The sequence below is a fragment of the Coturnix japonica genome, chromosome 18, assembly GCF_001577835.2.
Source record: "Coturnix japonica isolate 7356 chromosome 18, Coturnix japonica 2.1, whole genome shotgun sequence".
NCBI classification, from domain to species: domain Eukaryota; kingdom Metazoa; phylum Chordata; class Aves; order Galliformes; family Phasianidae; genus Coturnix; species Coturnix japonica.
The window spans coordinates 3,458,317-3,477,674 of record NC_029533.1 but is presented as its reverse complement, the minus strand read 5'-3'; the positions used below and the strand labels follow the sequence as shown (position 1 = coordinate 3,477,674).

At 43.7% G+C, this 19,358-nt stretch overlaps 1 protein-coding gene across 7 annotated transcripts in view; it reads right to left on the bottom strand.

Annotated features, from left to right (window-relative positions):
* Positions 1–19,358, bottom strand: part of TNRC6C (trinucleotide repeat containing adaptor 6C) — a 64,542-nt gene that overhangs the window by 43,960 nt on the left and 1,224 nt on the right. For 6 of the 7 annotated variants that reach the window (XM_015879959.2, XM_015879953.2, XM_015879952.2 and 3 more), the window contains one exon: positions 430–753. The gene's annotated coding sequence lies outside the window, so the exon portion shown is untranslated. Of the gene's footprint in view, positions 1–429; positions 754–4,763; positions 4,862–19,358 lie in introns of those variants that run through there. The other variant, XM_015879957.2, reaches the window with a different exon arrangement.

Below are 19,358 nucleotides of genomic sequence, written 5' to 3'. Positions count from 1 at the left end.
TACTCATATTCAATTATAAAAACAAACCAAAAACCACCTTCAGGCCTGAGACACTGAACCTACTCTCCCTATGTGACAACAATATTGAGAGCATAAGCGTATAGAGGCACTGAAGTGTCCCAGCACAACACATAAGCAAAGCTCCCCGTTTTTACTTACATACACAAAAGTCTTTAAAGACGATTAAAATGGCCAATGCAATACTGAAAAGCTTGGAAAAATCCAAATTAACAGTGCTTCAGAGGGGATGGTCCTATAGAAATACAGTCATGTCGTGGAGATCATAGCCAGTATAAGGACCAAAAAAGAAGCTGGAAAATGACCCTATCGATCTGAGCATCCAAGGAAAATCTGCAGTATAAGGGATGACAACATTCATTCACTTTTTCAACGACAACACTGGGACCCCTCCCGGCTCTCAGCTCTTACCTGCTTGGGTCTTACTGGGATGATGCTGGCCTCCCGCCCCTGGCTGTGGGGGAGGACTCGCCCCTGCTGGCCCAGTGCCTTGTGCCGGGCTGCTGCTCAGAGTCCCGGTGGGCAGTGGCTGCCCTCTCTTTAAGAGCTGCTTCTGTTCTTGCTGGCGGAAGCGTGGAGGCACCTCGCGGGGCAGGTAGCGGGACGCGGCTGGCTGCTGCCCGTTAGCAGATGCACGCTTGCCATTGCTGCTGTTGGTGATAGTGCTGGTGGAAGTACTGGTACCGGTACCGGCAGGTTGGGGCTGGCTTAAACTGGTCTTAATAGGTTCTGGCACTGTGGAAGAAAAAAACAAACAAAAAAAGAAACAAAAAAGCAAGAAAATAATCATTAAATATCAGGGAAAAAATAGCTTTCCTAAGATTTGTTGGATTACAGGCAAGCAAGATGTCTAACAGGACTTACCCCAAAGGAGGGAATAGGAACCCAACAAAGAGGGTGCATAGAAATGACTGCTGCTGCTCTCCAGCCACATAAGGAAAACTGATTATTGAATGGGCCCACAGGTTCATGGAGTTCTTTTTTTCTTTAAACTGTGAGAGTGATGGTGATGGTGCAGCATGCTGGGAAATGTGGGGTTCAGAAAATGAATGGAAAAGAAGCATGCATTGCAGCGGGGGAATCTTAGGTAGTAAAAAGAATGGTTCTCACAATTGATTTTCTTTACTTCTGCTTTACTCGACTGGTAGATTCAGACATACATGCACATACTTTTGCCTATACTGATGCATCAGTCTCTTCTATTCATGAATTATAACAGCACGTACAAAATATATCACCTAATACATCACGCTTAAAGATCCCACATCTTTTTGGGTGTTTTCAAAAGTTACGATTAACAATCTGGTCGTAATTATTTCCTTTAATAAGAAAGCATGTCAAAGCAGCACAACCCCCATGCTACAACAGGCCCATTTCTGGAGCTTCCTCATCCTGTCCCTCCAATGACCATCATGGTCTGCACCACCTTGAGCAGCAAGAGCATCCCTCTGCACGCTGCTATGCTGCACAACACCTGCTTCTCTGCAAAAACACTTCCCATTTCTAACCTGATACTAACAAATCCAACCATATCTCAGTGCTTCATGAGATGCACACGTGCACCAATGCATGTGACTGTGCATGAGGACAAGCAGCCTGCAGCATCCCTCCTGCACGTAACTAGCAGTGCATGGGGCAGGCTAAAACGAGGCACTTGTGACCAAGGTTTACATTGCAGAGATCTAAATGTATGCAGCTGTTTGTAGGTATTTCAGCACAAGATTAACACAAGCTTTTCTGGAATCTTTTAAGCCTTAAACCTTTCAACATGCTTTATACTGTCTTAACTATTTCTTTCCCATAGTTTTAGCCTCTACTGCAGTACCAGGGCAATATACAAAGTGCTATAAGAACCACTGGAACTGAAATAGCAATTAGCTTTAAACAATAAGGATAAATTCCGGTTATTCTCTATTTGTCCAAGGCATGTTGCAGTGCTAGAGCCTTTCAGCCCTTGCTGTAACAAACTTCTGGGTGGGTTAAAGCAAAGGGAGAAGGACAGAGGGGCAACAAGTAGTGATGGAGCAGAGCTCAATTAAAGGGAGAGGTGACACGTCCACCCCTGGAGCACCCACTGCCCTCTGAGCTCAGCAGTTTTATACTCTGAGCTGTGAGGTTGCAAACATTAACCCTCTGGAGTCCCCATGGGTATTATGAGCCCTATGAAATACCACTGACTGCCATCACAGACAACTGTGCCAGGAACCAAGGCTGGTATGTGGCTCAGGACCCAAATCCCTGCTTCCCCATTGCCCACTCCTGCTTTGTTTGCCTTGCTTTGATGAATCAAAGGGATAACTGATATACAACCGCTTTTTATGCTGTTGAACAAAGCAACATCCCCATTTCATCTGGGAGATGGAGAGCACAAACAGACAAATTAGAGACCTGGGGGCTATTTGTTTATATATTCTGAGACATCAGCGTTTAACCAACACCAAAATCTCACATGCTCAGTCCTTCTGAAAGACAAATGCGTGCTCTGATAATGCTGGGGAGAAAACAGCCCCATGGCAAAGGTGGGAGAGCAGTGCCTGCTCTGCTCTTTTGTCAGTGGAATTAAAACCATTACATGGCACAACACCAGCTGCAGAGCTCACCCCTGCCTGGCCATGGATTTTCTTAAGGAATATTAATGAATTGGAAACACTGACTGGTTTTTATGAAGTATTATATTCTTAGTGCAATAGGGATCAATGCCAGCTGATAACTCCAAAATGGCACGTACATAAAGCACACCTTTAATCCACGCCACACAAGACACGCCAATTTTTGCTTTAACACAAACTGAAGTTGTTTCATCACAGAGGTGTAGCCAGAGAAACCCAGTTTCAGCCTCACCATGTTTCCCTCTCAACATCTGAATGAAGATGAGGGGAAAGAACAAAGACAATCCTAGTACCAAGCAAGCAGTTACAGCACCACATCCCTGCATGTTAATGGCACCGATTTTTCTAATCAGCACAGCAAAGGGCTGTTGCTCCATGCAACAAAATCTGTCAGATTGGTGAGATGGAAGGTGCTCTTGCAAGAGCCCAACGGTGGCAGCTGGAAAGGACCTGCTGGATGACACCAGCAGCAGGAGATAAAGCACCACCAATGCGGAAAGGGCTCTGCTCCATATTCCAGCTTCAGATCAGCTGAAACTGAGCCTGTTTGTATGATATAATATATGCACAATACCTATTACAAAGACAATGCAATGACTGCACTGTTCCAAAAACCTCCACGCGTATTTATAAGCCGTCTCCAGCAATGTTTAAGCAGCAATTTCCATTTGACGTGCATTGAGAAGCACCGACTGCTCCAAGTATCTGTGCAGATTTACTAACTGTTCATTGCCTTGTGGTGTTTGTTGCTCTAAGAGCTCCCCTACAAGCACAGACACCTCCTTCCTGCAGCCTGTGCTGAAGAGGGCTGCCCCGTGTCTAACATGGACCTATGCACACAGTGCTGTGGATGTGGGCACCTCAGCACCCTGCAGGGCTGACCCTCTGCTGCTCACCTGGAAGCAATGCATTGCCACCATTGATGTGATGGGAAGCCAGGAACTGCAAGGCAGCTCCCAACCCAAGGCTGGGTTGGTCAGAAGGCTAAAAACATGACTTTGAGGAGATGGGAGGGGAGAGGAAAGGAGTGAAAACAAAGCAATTTTTTTGCACCCCCCCATTAGAAGCACACAGTCAAAGAACCAAAACACCAAGCTAGAAAGAATCTTGCTAAAATACAATGGAAAGCATAAAATGAAAGCCTCAGAATTGCTCGCTCTCCCCATGTTTGTGATGGCTATCTGCTTATTCTGCAGCCGGAGAGCTGTACATACACTAAACAATGGGTTTGCTTGTAATAATTATCATTACTTAATGGTATCTAAACTTCTTAATCCAATTTTACCCAAACAAATCCAATAATTACTCCGCATGCTTTTTGATGATTACAATCTCGGGAATCCCGACTGCATAGAAAAAAATTGTTATGTGCAATTGTAGGTGGATTTTATTAATATAATGAATAGGATCAGTCTAACAGATTTCAATTACAACAATAGCTTTTAAGTACATTTCTACGACGTAAGAAAAGAACACGCATAAATGAAAGAAACTGGTTAAGCCACATAATACTGATTTACTGCAGCTTTTTCCTTTCATTCCCCCCTCATTAACATCTCTCTGCATTTCTGAATCCTGCTCTCCAGCCCTACCCAACCCGCATTTCTAAGGGCTTCCAGAAGAGCAGACATTCCAGAAGAGAAACGGTTAAGCCAGAAATGCATTCTTGGCTGCTACTGTGACAGGATTTATTTACAGCTTCTATTAAACACAGCAGCTCCATTACAAAGTGCTGCATGTGAGAAGAATTTTTGATTATACAATGCCAATGCCTCACTGCGTTAAACATATCATGCCAGCGTATTAGTTCTTGCTTTTTTTTTTTTCCTTCAGCAATTCGTTCAGGTCATTGTTTGATGGGTTTATGAATTCATTACAGGAAACAGATGGATCCCATAATTCAGAGCTATTCTCCCAGCCAATCATGAGGGCAATTTTTTTCCCCCCCCCCTTCGTCTCGCTCCCCCCTCCAAATCAACCTTAATGAAGCCACTTCCTCCATGCCCCATTCCCCGCACACAGTGAGCGCTGCTGCTTGTTGGAGCAGCACCCCAAACAGAGATGGATGCACGGAGCACAGCACCGAGCAGCAGAGCAGGCAGCCCTGCTCAAGTCAGACAGAAAGGCAGAACTTACCCAACTCGGGGGGAGGCAAACAGAAAACACGGGATGGTGCTGGGCAGAAACAGGCGTCCGATTGGTGAGAAATCCATTTTGACCTGATTAAAAAGGTCTTTTTGTTGTTTTTAGAAGGGGGATAAAAAAAAAAAAGCCAAAACACCTAAAACAACGTTGCCCCCCAATCTACTTTCAAAGGATGAATTTTCATTTAGCAAATTACCTCCTTTGTCTACTAAGCACTGGCATTTTTCATCCACAGTGACATCTACTGGCAAAAGCAAAGGTACTTCAGAGAACTACTGCAGAAAACCTAATGCTTCTCAACAGTTCATCCTCAGTAACTCAGTTGTGCACCATGCTGGTAGCATATAACTAAGGAAGCTACATGTAGAGAGCTTCTGTCCCATCCCTCACCCTTCTTTTGGCAGAGGGACACCAGGTTGGGCATCAGGAAACATTTCTTCCCAAGGATGCACTGCCATGGCAATGGTGGAGTCACAGGAGGTGTTCCAGAGCCATGGAGATGTGGCACTGAGGGATGGTCAGTGGGCACGGTGGGTTGGGGATCTTAAAGGTCTTTTCCAGCCTTGGTGATTCCATGACATAGCAAAGTTGGGCCTCCAGAAAGCAGCCTCTGCTCTACCACGGCTTGTATACTAAGTGCAATAGAACAAAAATGACCGTGAAGTTACTGAGGACCCTCTTACACAGGGCATGCTTTGTAAGGACAGACAGAGCTTACAATGCTGGCAGAGACAAAGAAGTCAGAGCTCTGAATACACTGCTGATGGAGCTCTCCAGCCTTAAGGAACGATGTTTGGGTTCGATGAGAAGGTCTCTGCACTGGGTGAATTCAAAAGCTCTGCAGCTCCGATTTTTTGCAGTCTGATCTGTTCATCTGAGCGCATTTTACAGGCTCCATCAAGATAGGGGCATAATTTATTCTAAAGCGATATTCAGACACAGAACCGTTGCGTCAAGTTAGCAGATAACTACCCACCATAAATTGATATATATTAAACGCTGAAATGTATTTGTTATCTATTCAGTGGATTTCAATTCAGTCAAAAATTAATTCCTAATATAGATGCTGGAAAACCTCCTTTGAAAATATGTCATCCAGAAAGATTTTACAACCATCTGTGGGAAATCAATATTTTATGAGGGAATCATAATAACTTATAGGGCCCACAGTGACAAGCCGGTCGCAAATCACCTTCCCAAGAGTGAACTTCCATATTACTTCTTATAAATTAAAGGTTTTATTTTAATCTTCATTCCTGGATCTGCTGGAACCATATAAATATTAAAGCGAGCTGGAAAGCGTCTTCCATTTGGTTGTATTTCAGGAGTTCTGAAGAAGAAAACAGTCTTTTCTTAAACATATACTGGCATTAGAAGTTAGACCTGCACAGATCCCACTGTGTTCATGTTAAGGATGTGCTTTGAGGGCTGAGCAAATAGGACAGGGAAGCACCCATCAGCCTCTGTCCTGCACCCAGCTGCACACCTCAATGGTGTTTTTACCTCTGCCTCAATGTGGTCAGAATCCAACCCAAGTTTCTTAAGCTTTATGTGGGAAGACCAACACAACCCAACCTCATCAGTCTCATTCCCTTAGGAAACCAGACCAAAAAACATACACAGAACAACCTATGAGAGCATTTTTTCCCCACAGTTGTACATGAAATGCCTCCCAAACTACAAATCTTTGCCAGTTTTTTATAAGTTAATCTTGATAAATTATGTACCAATGGAGAAAAGAGTGGAGAAACCTAGAAAATAATGATTAAATAGATGATAGCTTCACCCTTCCTTCTGGTGCGTCGCCATCAACCCCAACTGCACATCTCAACTTTGTAATGGTTTCTGACATGAAATTATTATGTGACGCTGTCATAAGCAAATTGGGGAAATGTGAGCTAAATGCAAAATGGGCTGAAATATTCTCTGGGAGAATCAATGGTTTGCTGTCAAAACGAAAGCATATTTCAGAAAAGATTCCATTGGGACTTCATCTGAGCCTACGCTGCTCAACATTTCCATTAACAACGGCATGATGGACTAGAGAATATCCTTATTAAATCTGCAAATGACACTAAGCCAGGGAGAAACAACATGAAGGTGATGAGATTGCTGAGGGACAGGATCAGAATTCTGATAAACTGTCGAGAAACCAAAGATAAACTGGAGAAGTGCTATGAAGGAAAGCAGCCACAACTCAGTAAGGAAAGCCACGTAATCAGGCAGGAAGATTTAAATGCACAACAGCAGACAGCTGACCCATAGCAGATCTGCAGAAAAATACATTCGGGCAGATCACAAACTAAAGTGAAGTTAAAAGGTCATGCTTGTATGAAAACAAGCGTTGTAACTGAATAAATACCAAGCTACGAGGCTCAAAGTAAGCCTTCCACATTTGTCTTGCATGTTACAGCCTTCACTAAGCACTGCCAGTACTCACTGTCAACCATCTGCAATCAAAGGAGAGCTCCGACACCTGGAAGTAGCACAAAGAAACAGCCTGAAACCTGGAGACACCGACTGCCGTGGCACAGGGCAGCTGCTCAGCCCAGCAGACTCTGTGCACACACTGCAAAGAATAAATACAGCAGAAGAAATAACTTGTTTCATCACATGGTGAATAGGACAAGACTTGCTGGGTTTCAATAGCAGCCGCAAAGACTAAGGTTTACATTTCTAACAATAAGGATCACTAAGGACTACCTGCAGGCTTGCAGGTGTGGTGATCTTGGCTCAGAGCAGCGGGATGGAACAGATGACCTTCCAAGAACCTACAATTCACAAGTACCATGGAGCTCCAAATCCAGTTCTCCCATCTTCCTCAGTCACAATGAAGTCACAGCACCGCCTGCAGGTTCTGTAAGTTTCCACTACATTTAAGACCTGTTCCTTATTCTTCAGCCCCACCTGTCTGGGTCCAATGTGCTTTGTACCTGAAGAGTTTCAAACTATCATTACTGAACAGTGGCTAATCCCCCACCCCACCACAGCTTGGTTTGCCTTCCCTTCATAAGCCCAACACAGACCACGCAACACTGAGCCCTATTCCTACTCTACTAATAGGATGCTGCGTTCACATCCTTGCAAACCTCTGCACTCCAATACCAAACTCCATTCCACTTCCTTAATCAGCACCTACACGCTTTGCTTTCCTATCAGTACGCAGAGCCTGCCAAATATTTCTCTCAAGAAAAACATACAAAATCTTTTTTGTTACGAGATGTCTATTTCTTAAAGCTTTTATTTCCAACCCCACTCTACCCTGTTCTGGTTTGGTTGTGCATGCAGCACTCCTGTGAAGAATACTTAACATTTGAAGAGCTCCCAAGATTTTCCTTACTGCTTTCCTCCATGTTAGCACTGATTACAATTTTAATTTTAAATTCGCAATTAATTAGCCGTGCCATTAAAAGTGGTACAGCTAATTAGGTAGATGCATTGGCACCAACAATAGATTGATAATCCAAAGCAAATACAATGCTATTTAGCAACAGATTCTTTCACTGCAAGACAAACCCTCGAGTGTTTATTATAGGCTCTGAGTGCACACGCATGGTTTACCATGGCCTGGCTGATGAATGGATATTGGATCATATACATCAGGCCTCAAATTTACAAGTCCAAGTCATGAATCAAAACCGAGTAATGGAACAGTTAAAATTATCACAGCTACATTTCTTCAGGATGTGAACTGATAACAGATGGTAACTTTCAAGGCTTAACACTTCGTCTGCTTTCTTTCAAACAATATTTCTCCAATTTGCAGACGACGTTAAGCAGTATTTATGGATTCACATAACTCCAATTCCGGTATCTATCGTGTCCATCTCTCTAACATTCTTGAATTTGTTCACTGGAAAGCAAAGACAAATCACTACATAGATGCACGGTGCCAGAAGTTGCTCCCCCATGTTGCTATTCACCCCAAAGAGCAAAGCCCCAGCACAGACATGCTTCATTCAGCATGCACTGATCTGGAATTCAGACTCCTGTAAACCCAACACCCACCTGGAGGGCAGCACCATGTACACCCTGCTCCCTCACCAACACGCTGACATTACAAAGCCAGCTCATCTACCTGGCTCTGTCAATCTACCCCATCCATCTATGGCAGTCATAGCCAGCAATCAGCTCAGAGCCGAATGACACAGTGTTAACCCCACTGCAAGTGCTACTGGGAGAATCCCAACCTCCTAACAACAGATTAAACAGATCCATAGAGAGCTGCATAAGAATTCTGGGCAGAAGCAGGAACTCAATCTTTCAATTTTAAGCTGTGTGCATTTAATCTTATTAAACAACCTTTTACACACAGTTTCCATACTTAAAGGATTTTTTAAAAGCAAATTTACAGAAGGTGCAAAGTCATCACACCAGCAGCATTCCTCCTTAATTCAATCACAGCCACTCCCAGACCAAATGGTAAGTATTCTTTGCAGAATAAATCTGCCCATGTTTGTACAAATAGATAACTATGGCCATTGACAGTAATTGGTATATTTGTAAGTAATTAACACAGCTGGAATTATCTCCAAGTTGATCAGTTTACTGCACACAAGAGCCTAAAAATTCATTTCCATCTACATAACCCATAACCAAGACCTGAGTCCTGTTCAAAGCCACACAGAAAGCAGTACAACGTGGTGGGCTGCCCACTGCAGCTTCATATATAGCTTGTGTAACCAAGTAAGCTAAGGCAAAAGTCTTCTCAACAACTCTGCGCCTTTGAATGCAATTAATTAATTGCATTAAATTAATTAATGCAATTAAATAAAATGACATTTGATTTGGATGCCCATGCTGCATCACAAAGGCTGGGTATGTCACCCATGTTACCCATACACAGAAACATCTATCAAATCTCTTGTATCTTACATAGCACAGACCCACCATATGCATGCACACACCTTTGTCCTGCAAACTAGAAATATCACTTCTCCAATGACTTCTACTGTAGAGGCTGGAAGCACGAGGCAGGAGCTGCACTGGCATTGAGCTCTTTTTAGACATATCCATGTAGGCAGTTATCAACAGCTGCAGATCAGGTATCTGCAGGATGAGAGTTCAGCATGGTCAGGACATGACGTGTCCTTTTTATTGACACTGGCTGCGCTGCTGAAATCATGGGACTCTGCACACATGTCAGCCTGACTGTGTAAACACAAAGCTTTGGCTCTGCTGTCATGGACATTTATGGTACCAAGTAAATATCTTAAGAGCAATACTAAAATAAGTAACAAACTGGTGGGCGAGAGCAATGTTTTAAATAAACCAGTAAAAAGACTCTGTAAGTTTAATATAACCCTTTAAGTCCATGTTCTATCACAAGAGAAGGCTTAAGAGTATGCTCATCCTGCAGCCCTATAGACAGCCTGGACCACCCAAACCATCACAGCACTGCAGGGCTGCTCTGAGCCACGGGCATCTTCACCCAAGGACTGTGTGCAGCCAACTCAATGTAAGACCAAACTGACAGATACATACTTGACAAAACATCGTGGATTTTATGGCTAGAGAAACATCTGAGGTTCCTTATCTTCTTTTGGATGCATTCCCCAATATTGGAAATGGAAGAGGTCCTGGGGAATAGCCTTTCTTGTGGCTTCCCCAAGTAAACAGATGAAAACAACCTGGACCCAAAAATGATTCCTTAGTCAGATAAGCCCAATTAAAGCATGCTCTAAAGGAAAAAAATCAAACACTGCTGAAGTCAGATTTCCAGCATACAAGACAAGACATACAAGATATATATATACAAGAATATAGTGGGCATGAATTATGCAACTCAATTAGGTGTGATACCCCCCCTTTCTAATCTAAACACGATTCCAAGTATGCAACTGTGAGCCTCCTAAAGGCAGCCCTGCAATGGGAAACGTTCTGTTCAGAACTAAGGGCTCACCCACCTGATTGGAGCCGTACAGCTCAGAACCCAGAGCAGACCCCGTGCTGATGCTGCTCAAGCTGAACAGGCCTTTTGCATCTTTCCAGGGCCATTGTGCATTAAACTCATGTAAGAAAAACCAGGATTTAAGTTACCGAAGAACAAACAGTCATTCCAGCAGTTTTCAGACCACCTTTTTCCACCCAGGAAAATGCCCTAAATAAAAGCCAACCGAGTTCTGATTGGGATTCTGCAGTCATTTTACAGCAGCCAAGACGATGCCAAAAAAAGCTCAGTTCAATTTGTTGAACACAGCAAGACAGAAAACCTCCTTTGTGAGAAGGCTGCAGCAGGGCCGGTAATGACCGGGTATTCCCAAGGAAGCTTTTCAGTCCTTGCAATGCAACTTGGGCATCTCTAAAGATGTAAAGCAGCCGAGTTCACTGAAAGGACCACGAGCAGAAGGAAGCAGGGAGCAGTGCTGGTCCATCTGGCAGTGTTTACCTCCCATAGCAGCGGTGTCACTGCACAAAGTGCTGCGTTGGCTGGGGCAGATGACAGCTCGGGTGATGGGGCTGTCACCATAGCAACTTTCAGCAAGAACTCACAATGCACCCAAACGAACTTGGAGCTAAATTAACTTATTGCATGTCACCAGTGAGAAATGACTGTTCAGAGGTAATTTTCTGTACTAATATGTAATAGAGTTAACTCTCTAAATTGAATTAAATTAATTAAATGCCACTCCCAGTAAATCAGATTCTATTACACGAATGTTAAAAGAAATTAAAGATGTTTTAATAAAGATTACTAATAATATCTTTATATTATTACTTCAATTCAAATTTTGTGTTCGGTTTATTTTAGGCACACGTCTTCCACTCTGCAGGAAGGAATACCTCATTACTCTGCATACACTGCACATATTTATTTGCAGGTAGACAGATGTGGCCAAAGGAAACCACAGCAGCATTGTAAGGGCTGCTCACCAGTGAAATGCTGCTCGGTTTAACATATGAAAGCCCAAAGATTTTCTTTGCACACACTTTGATGATGTCAGTAACTCTGGACCATTTCCCAAGTCTTCTAAGATTGTGCCCAGCTTCCAGCAGAGGAAGAGGAAAATCCCAGAGCTGCCTAAGCAGGCTGAAAATAACAACTTCATAATGGCTTTATAGAGCTACCTAACATAGTAACTTTGGGTTTTAATATACTATTTCTTTCACATCAGGGCAGGACGATGCACCTAAGCTGCCTCCATTGTCCAGTGCCAATATGGGCAGGCTAATGGCACTGCATCACCCTGACTTCACCCACAGCTTATATTAAACTCACCCAACACTTCAGGCCCACGTGGACCCTACCTCACACTGATCATCCCCTGGAGCTACCACTCAGCACTGAGATGAGGTGGTGACAGCAGATGGAGCACACAGCCACCACTGGGGTGACAGCAGCACCAGCTGTGGGTGATCCACAGGAAGAATATGGTGCCAAATACACGGTGTATATTAAAACATGTTCTGAATCATAGCTGAAAAACAGCCCTGACATCAAGTGAGCAAAGCACAGGTGCAGTAACGCAGTGAGGATGTGATGGACTGGAATGTTGTAACCTTCAGCTGCATAGATCCCAGCCAGCAGTAAGATGAGATTGTGGTTTTAAGTCTTCATTGCTATTATATACCTGATTACTCAGAAATCCTATGGTTGAATTAGGTATTTTTTAAGTCCTCGTAGCCATAAGAAGTTATCAAATAATAAAGTCTTCCCACTCAAAAACATATTTTAGTATTCAAGAACTAATCTGAAGAAATACTGCAAAATTTCCTTTTCCCTCTTTATCCAGAAACTTCCTCCTGTAAAGAGCCACTGGTGGGTGCCAGCCAGGAAGGAGTGGGGTCTGCCTCACACCTACACAGAAAGGATCTGCAGGGGATGCAGGGTCAGCCTCACACCTCCTGCACCACCAGGAGGTTTTCTCATCTTTTGCCAATCCGATGCAAACAACCGCAGTGGAAACTGGTGAGGAGTTAAAGCAAATGTTGTATCTAAATGTCCTCCAGAGGACTCCCAGCAGAGAGAAAATGGTTAGTGAATGAAAAGGAGAAAAGGGGAAAGGAGAGTTGGAAGAAATGCTGCTCGGTCAATTCAAGGTGCTTGTGGCATTGGAGAAGAGCCCATCTGAAACTGGGAAGCTCCTTAAAGAGAGCTGGATTCAGAGAGAGATAAACGAGCTAAGAGAACCAAACTGAAAGAACCCAGCAGCACTGCTATGAACAGATTACAGAGCTGTACACTGGACTCAGCCTGAAAGACAGAAAAAAGCCTCACACTGCACTTCCAGCAGTAAAATCATACAGGTTAACTCAAAACATGACTTAATAATCATCACATTGCTAGAAGGATTTCTACAGGAGAAAAACAAACTACAGTCTGAAAACAGCAGCACGAAGTCAGACAGAAGGAGCTGTTAAGTACAGAAGAGGATCCACAAAGGGCTGCTGCAGAGAAGGGCAGCTCTCCGCATACCAGGCAAAATCTGACAAGAATGGGCTTAAATTACAGGCTGAGTAGGAGACTGCTCTGCAACAACAAACCAAATGTCTTTCAAGAACATCTGTTGGATCTGTCTGATAGCTCGGAGACGGACACGACCATCTCTTCTTGTTAGCCAAAAGGGCTACGTGCAACGCCCTGAGCACAGAACTTCAGAGCAGCATTCAGAGCTTTTAAAGGAGTTGAAAACTTGTTGATTCTGGAGCTCAGTAACTTGTCAGCTTCACATCACACGTCCTGGAGAGGCCAAAGGTCTGGCTCCATGAAGACTGCTGGAAAAACAGACAGCAAAGCAGCCAAACACAAAGTGATGCCAGAAGTGCTAAGGGCATCCTGATGCAGGAGGGGGATCTTCGGGAAGCTCTATGTGACAGAGAATGACTACTGCCAACAAGGGAAGAGGACATCAAGAGGCTGAGCTGCACCTCGGGTTCAGATGTTCCTCTTGGGCAAACAGCAATGGATGCTGACGTGCCCTGGGCAGCTTCAAAGTGCCAGAAGCATTCGGTGTAGCTGTTAAATGCACGTCCCACAACTCAGCTTTGCGTGAGACATTGCAGCCAGACCACAAAAGCTGGGGCAGGATGCTTACAAAGAACATTACCTTCTGTCCTGGTGATCCTGGCCCTGCAATCAGCCCTGTGAGTAACGATCCTTAGGAAGCAAACACACTGCACTGCCTGAACCAGGTCAGGAAGAACCAGAAGGATCGGTCAGCTGCACGCTGTGATCACAGCCATGGTGCTTCCCAGCAGCTAAGAGCAAGTTAGTTAATTCACACTGCAGAATTTGCTGTTGTTAAGTATGGGCTACCAACTTTAACAACTCAGGAAAAGCATTAAAATAATCTTACAAAGGAAGTCAGGAGGCTGAACAGATTCTCAAAGCAGAGGAATTCCAACAGCAGCCAGAAGAACATAAAGCCCCTCGAGCAAAGACTCCAAACCATGTCAAAGCATCAGTACACTCATTTCCTTTGTTTCCCCAAAATAACACTCTGCAGAATCTGTAGAGTACCTGAGGAATGTGCAGAGTGTCACAGCACACAGCTGCTGGCATCTATTGCAAGTAATGGGTCAAGCAATGCTACAAAGCTGGCACGCACCTCACACCAGCCCAGCATCCTATGCTGCAAACCAAGCCAACATTTGTCCCTTGCCCAGTGAACCTCACCTTCAAGCTTATGGTTTGCAGATCTTACAGATATTTACATGCAATACAAGCCTCCTGCAGGCAGAAACACAATAAGCTACCAACAGAGAGCACTCATCACACGGCAGGTAAAAGAAAGCTGAGAGCTTCTAACAGAGATGGCATTACAGCACAAGTGTCTCCCATAAAAGAATGACAGTCCTTATAAGTCCTTATAAGACAGTCCTTAAGTTAGGCAAAAACATACATGTTAGGCTTGCAACTAACAACCAACTTCAGTTCTGAATGTAAAGGAGAACTAAAGGAACTGGTTTGCTGTGCATAACGCCATGTGCAACAAAACCAACCTGCTGGTTGGATTCAGCTCTGAGCTGAGGGTTCCAATCCATCCTTCTCAGCACATACAGAACACAGTGGTGGCAAGGAAATCCTTCTCTGGTCTGTAGTATGACAGCATCCATCTCAGGTGGACAGGAAATATCAGACAATACTCTATTTCTAACTGGCAAACTAACAGGACACATGGTACCATCCAAACTGCTGTGACACCAGAAGAGGCAACAGTTCAACCACTTCACAGTCCGCATGTTTAAATACACTGCGTCAGGCAATGCCTGTTACTGAGAAAGAGGCCTATTGCTGAGTATGAAAGCACACACTGTGGGCAGATAAATAACCATAAAACAGCGTGCAGTTTGATCTTAACAGCCACTATTATCATTGTGTAGCTGTGCTAGAATTTATATGCTATAATATACAGTTGTCAACAGCTGTATTGGCGGTTGTTGTGGATCCAGAATGCAAGTTGGGGGTTTTATCTGAGAGCCATCAGCACTGAGGGGCACCTGGAGGGCTAGAAAAGCCAAACTGGTGTTATCTCATTTGTTCTTATTCTCTTTATAGAGAGCTCTTGTAGAGATAATGTCAGGACGTATTTATTAGACAGTGGACAATGTAAAGAGATATCTGATAAAAGCATGCAGTCTTCCTGCCTTCAAACAGGGCAACATTTAGAGCATCTGACAAATACTTCTCATTGTTTCTAGTATTGGATAGCTCATGTTTTCACCCTGCTTTGAAAATAAACCCACTGTGAGCTGCTACCATCCTAAATCTGGTAAGCCCAGATCACTTCCTAATTGAGGAGACTGAACAAGGCAAGCCACGTGGAAGAGCAGAGCAATATTCTCCCTGCATTTACAAGTACACGTCTAAACTTCCATGATGGGCAGCTACTGCAAACTGTCACTAAGAGGTACGTGAAAGGAACAAAGAGGAACTCAAAAACCTTAACAGGGCACAGAGGGAACAGAACCAGAGAGACCTGCATGAAAAGCAGCATCTCCGTGCAAAGAAGTTGAAGCATTTTTCTACTTCTTTAAGGATCAGCTGCCCTCTAAACCCTGCTCAGGGCAGGAGCACATTAAGAATACTGTTTCTGTTCTATTTTCAGATAATCCTGGAGTCAGATGTTTGTGTGTGGTGTTGTGTCGGTGGCTTTGTTTGTTTTAAGACAAATATTTTTAATCAACAATAAGAAAACCCCATCTACAGTGCTTGTTTTGATGCCTAATTATCTGAAAACATTCATCTAAAAGCTGAAGTCTACAGCTTCATAAGAACTATGGGAGACTTCAATCTTCAAAGCAAGCAGCAGTCCCCACTTGCAGAGCTCAGGACACCCAGCTACCCTCTCTTTTTTCTCCTCCACTTCAAAATGAGATGGTTGAATTAAAGATACTCATAACGTTGCCTACACACGTGAGAACTAAAGGCAAATTAAGTAGCACTGAGCTGCTGTCACTAGAAACTCCAGTTGGGTTGTCACAGCCATCCCACGTTCAACAGCAAACAGGAAAGCAAAGTTTCTCTACCAGTTATAACTCATCTGTCTGGGCTCACCATCTTCCACACACATATTTCTCCTCTAGAAACAGCCTGGGGGAGCAGAAAGCTCCAGAAGCAGATACCAAGCAGAGGGGAATGATGCTTACCTTGGGATCTGCCATACCACTCCATCACAGGGCAGTGCTGACAGGCTGCTGAGTCCCACATTCACTGCAGCTGTTCCAGCCATTGTAACCTTGCTTCACCCCTCACACAGAGAGGGGTTTTTCTTATTGGAAAGCCTATATCCCTTTTCCTGGTCAGGTGCCAGGAATTAACGGCCCTGCACACATCATGAAGTCAAAGGGACAGATTGGCCCCCTATGCTTTACAGCGAAGGAAACAATGTTTTGCAGACTCCTTCTCCTAATCAAAGGGTTAGGAAAGAATGTTTTATGGCCAATTAAAAATGGCAAACTGTTAACTCTTTTCACATGTGGAGAGGAGACTCAATGCTTACCTTCATAGTGGGTGATGTTGGAGAACTGGGTAGATACACTGCAAGGGTGGGTGCTTCGGTAACACAGTATTATTATCACTTCAGCTACTTTATACCTTGCACCTGAGCTTCAGTTTAAACAAAGCACATGGAATACAGCTGGAATGGGAGCAGAGCAGCCAAAGACAGGGACCTGGGCACCTCTGTGCTGCCTAAATCTGCAGTGAAACAGCTGGACAAACAGCAGCAGCAAAATACCTTCACCTCATAGCATTTGTCACAAGCACAGCTCTCTGCAGCAAGTCCCCTGTAGTTATGAAGTAACAGCCATTTACTGCAGTGGGAACTCCGTACTGTACAGCACCAAACTCCTACTGGTAGTTACAGCTAAATGCCTTCATTACAAAGGCCTTTATACATAAAAGTTTCTTCATCAAGCCCATAGAAAACAGCAAGTTTACCCATCTGAAATAAACACTAATAAGGTGTGTTCAATGGTCCTGCCCTCAAAAAATTACCATCAAGCAGTAACATGGGAGCACAGCATGCAATGGGAACGTGTTCATTTCCCACCTCATCTAATTCCACAGCGCTCCTCTCCAGCTTAACAGGAAGGCTAATTTGTTTTCAAGTAATTGAGAAACAGCTCCTTATCAGTTCTTCAGATGTTTTTTTTCCTTCCTTTCACACATAGCCTAGAACTGCTGCCAACAGCCTAAGAGAAAACACCAAACAATGCTGCAGGAAAAAAAAAAACGTCAAAAACTGAAGAAGCTGCTAAGTAGACAACACTCAAAAGAGCTGGTTCTTCATTTAAACAACAATAATCTGTTGGAATAGATTGCAATGTGAGGGAGCATTTCCTACCCCTGCATCAGTGACTTCAGAAGCAGCCACATGCCTTCCCTCTATTGGTGGAAGCACGTGTTTATTTTGGAAGGGTTTGTGCTGCACACACAAATGCAAACACATCCAGGCTGCTCCGAGCTGACAGCACGCCATGCTCACACCCACAGGAAACCTCTTTCCTCCTCTCTTTCCTGAGGCCTCACCAGAGACCAAACACGCAACAGCTTCCAACGAGCCACAACCACACACGTGGAGCTAAGAATTAATTGCTGCATGGAACAGCATCCCCCTGTTTTTTGACTACGCTAAGAAAAAGCAAGCAATGAAATATTAATAACAATTTTAGAAGCTTCTTTCTCACAGCATAAGTTTCCAGTATGCAATAAGCCAATAAGAAAAGAAATCCTCCACTGCTCCAGTCCCGCAGCTTCTCCCATTCCAGTTACTTCCAAGAACTGCCTCTTCTCCTTCACAAATACAGCCAGGAGCTAATAAGAAACAGCATAAACACGTTGTCCCAACCAGCTGAAAAACAGAAACTGAAAACTGCTCCCTATGCTTCCTCTGACTGAGTGATTTTCTTCAGCCTTCTCCTATAGATCCCAAGTGGTGGGAGAGAACCTCCCACTGCCACAGCCACCCACAGCTGCACAACGCAGCCATGCCTGCACCAACACAAGCAATTTCTATGCTCCCCTGCCAAGCTGGCACAGTCTGATACAGCTCCACAGCCAGGCTGGTCTCAGTCTCAAAGATCACAGCAGAGAAAGTAACACCCATGCTGCAAGCAGCTCTACTATGTCACACCTTACCTACCCCAAATGCGGATGCAATAATGCTTTGCAGAAGGCTCAGCCCCCACTTGGCTTTAATCTTTGATTTAAAACACCCTGTATGTGCAATAACTACTGCAGGCAGCTCACCCAGCTATAGTGTCATTCTGCCTTTACAATTCATGTAATTGCTTTGTCCTGGATATGAAATAAACTAATTTGGTGTTAATCCCTGTGTCGCCTTTAGCTCTAGTAGCTGTTGTCATTCAACCCCGGATACAAAATAAAGTATGGGCACCAAAGAGACAAAGATAAGGGACAAGGACCATTAACTCAGAAGTGTTCCTGAGAAAAACTGGGATCCCTATCACCATCCTTTTAAAACCTTCGGTTACACTTGATAGTGTTGAACCAATATGAAGTTATCACAGCGAAGAGCCACACAGGAAAGGAGATGGCACTGTGGCTCCGTGCTATCAGGAATCAAGGCCCATTAATTATGTAAAAAGGAACACAATTAGTTACTCTGACAACAAAAACATCTGCTATTGAGATATGATATTAAAGCCATTGCAGCACTGAATCGTTTTCACACAGAAATGAGCTGACAAAATATATTACATATCTTGTAAACTAAACTACTTCTTAGATAGAAATCGTACCTTAATTACACAGTATTAATTAGACTTTTCTCACATGCTTCAGATTCTGAGAGGTCACAGCTATTGCTATCCTCCTTAGTGCTGTGAACCAATAACATCTCACAGGGCAGATGCACACAGTTCAGATCGAAGCTTTCTGATTTCACACATTTCTCATGGGCAAAAATAAATGGAGGTTGGAGGGGGGGGAAAAAAACTGTTCTGATCAATTATTTGTCAGTTTCCCCATCGTGTACTTAGGAGGCTGTTTTTCAGAATTCAGTATTGCTGAAGAGAGAATTAATTTCTGCTATATAAATACATAAAAAGTGTTTGAAACATAAGTTGTTTTGTCAATCCCATATGCTAGACTTGGCTCTTTTCTAATTCCCAGCCTTTGGA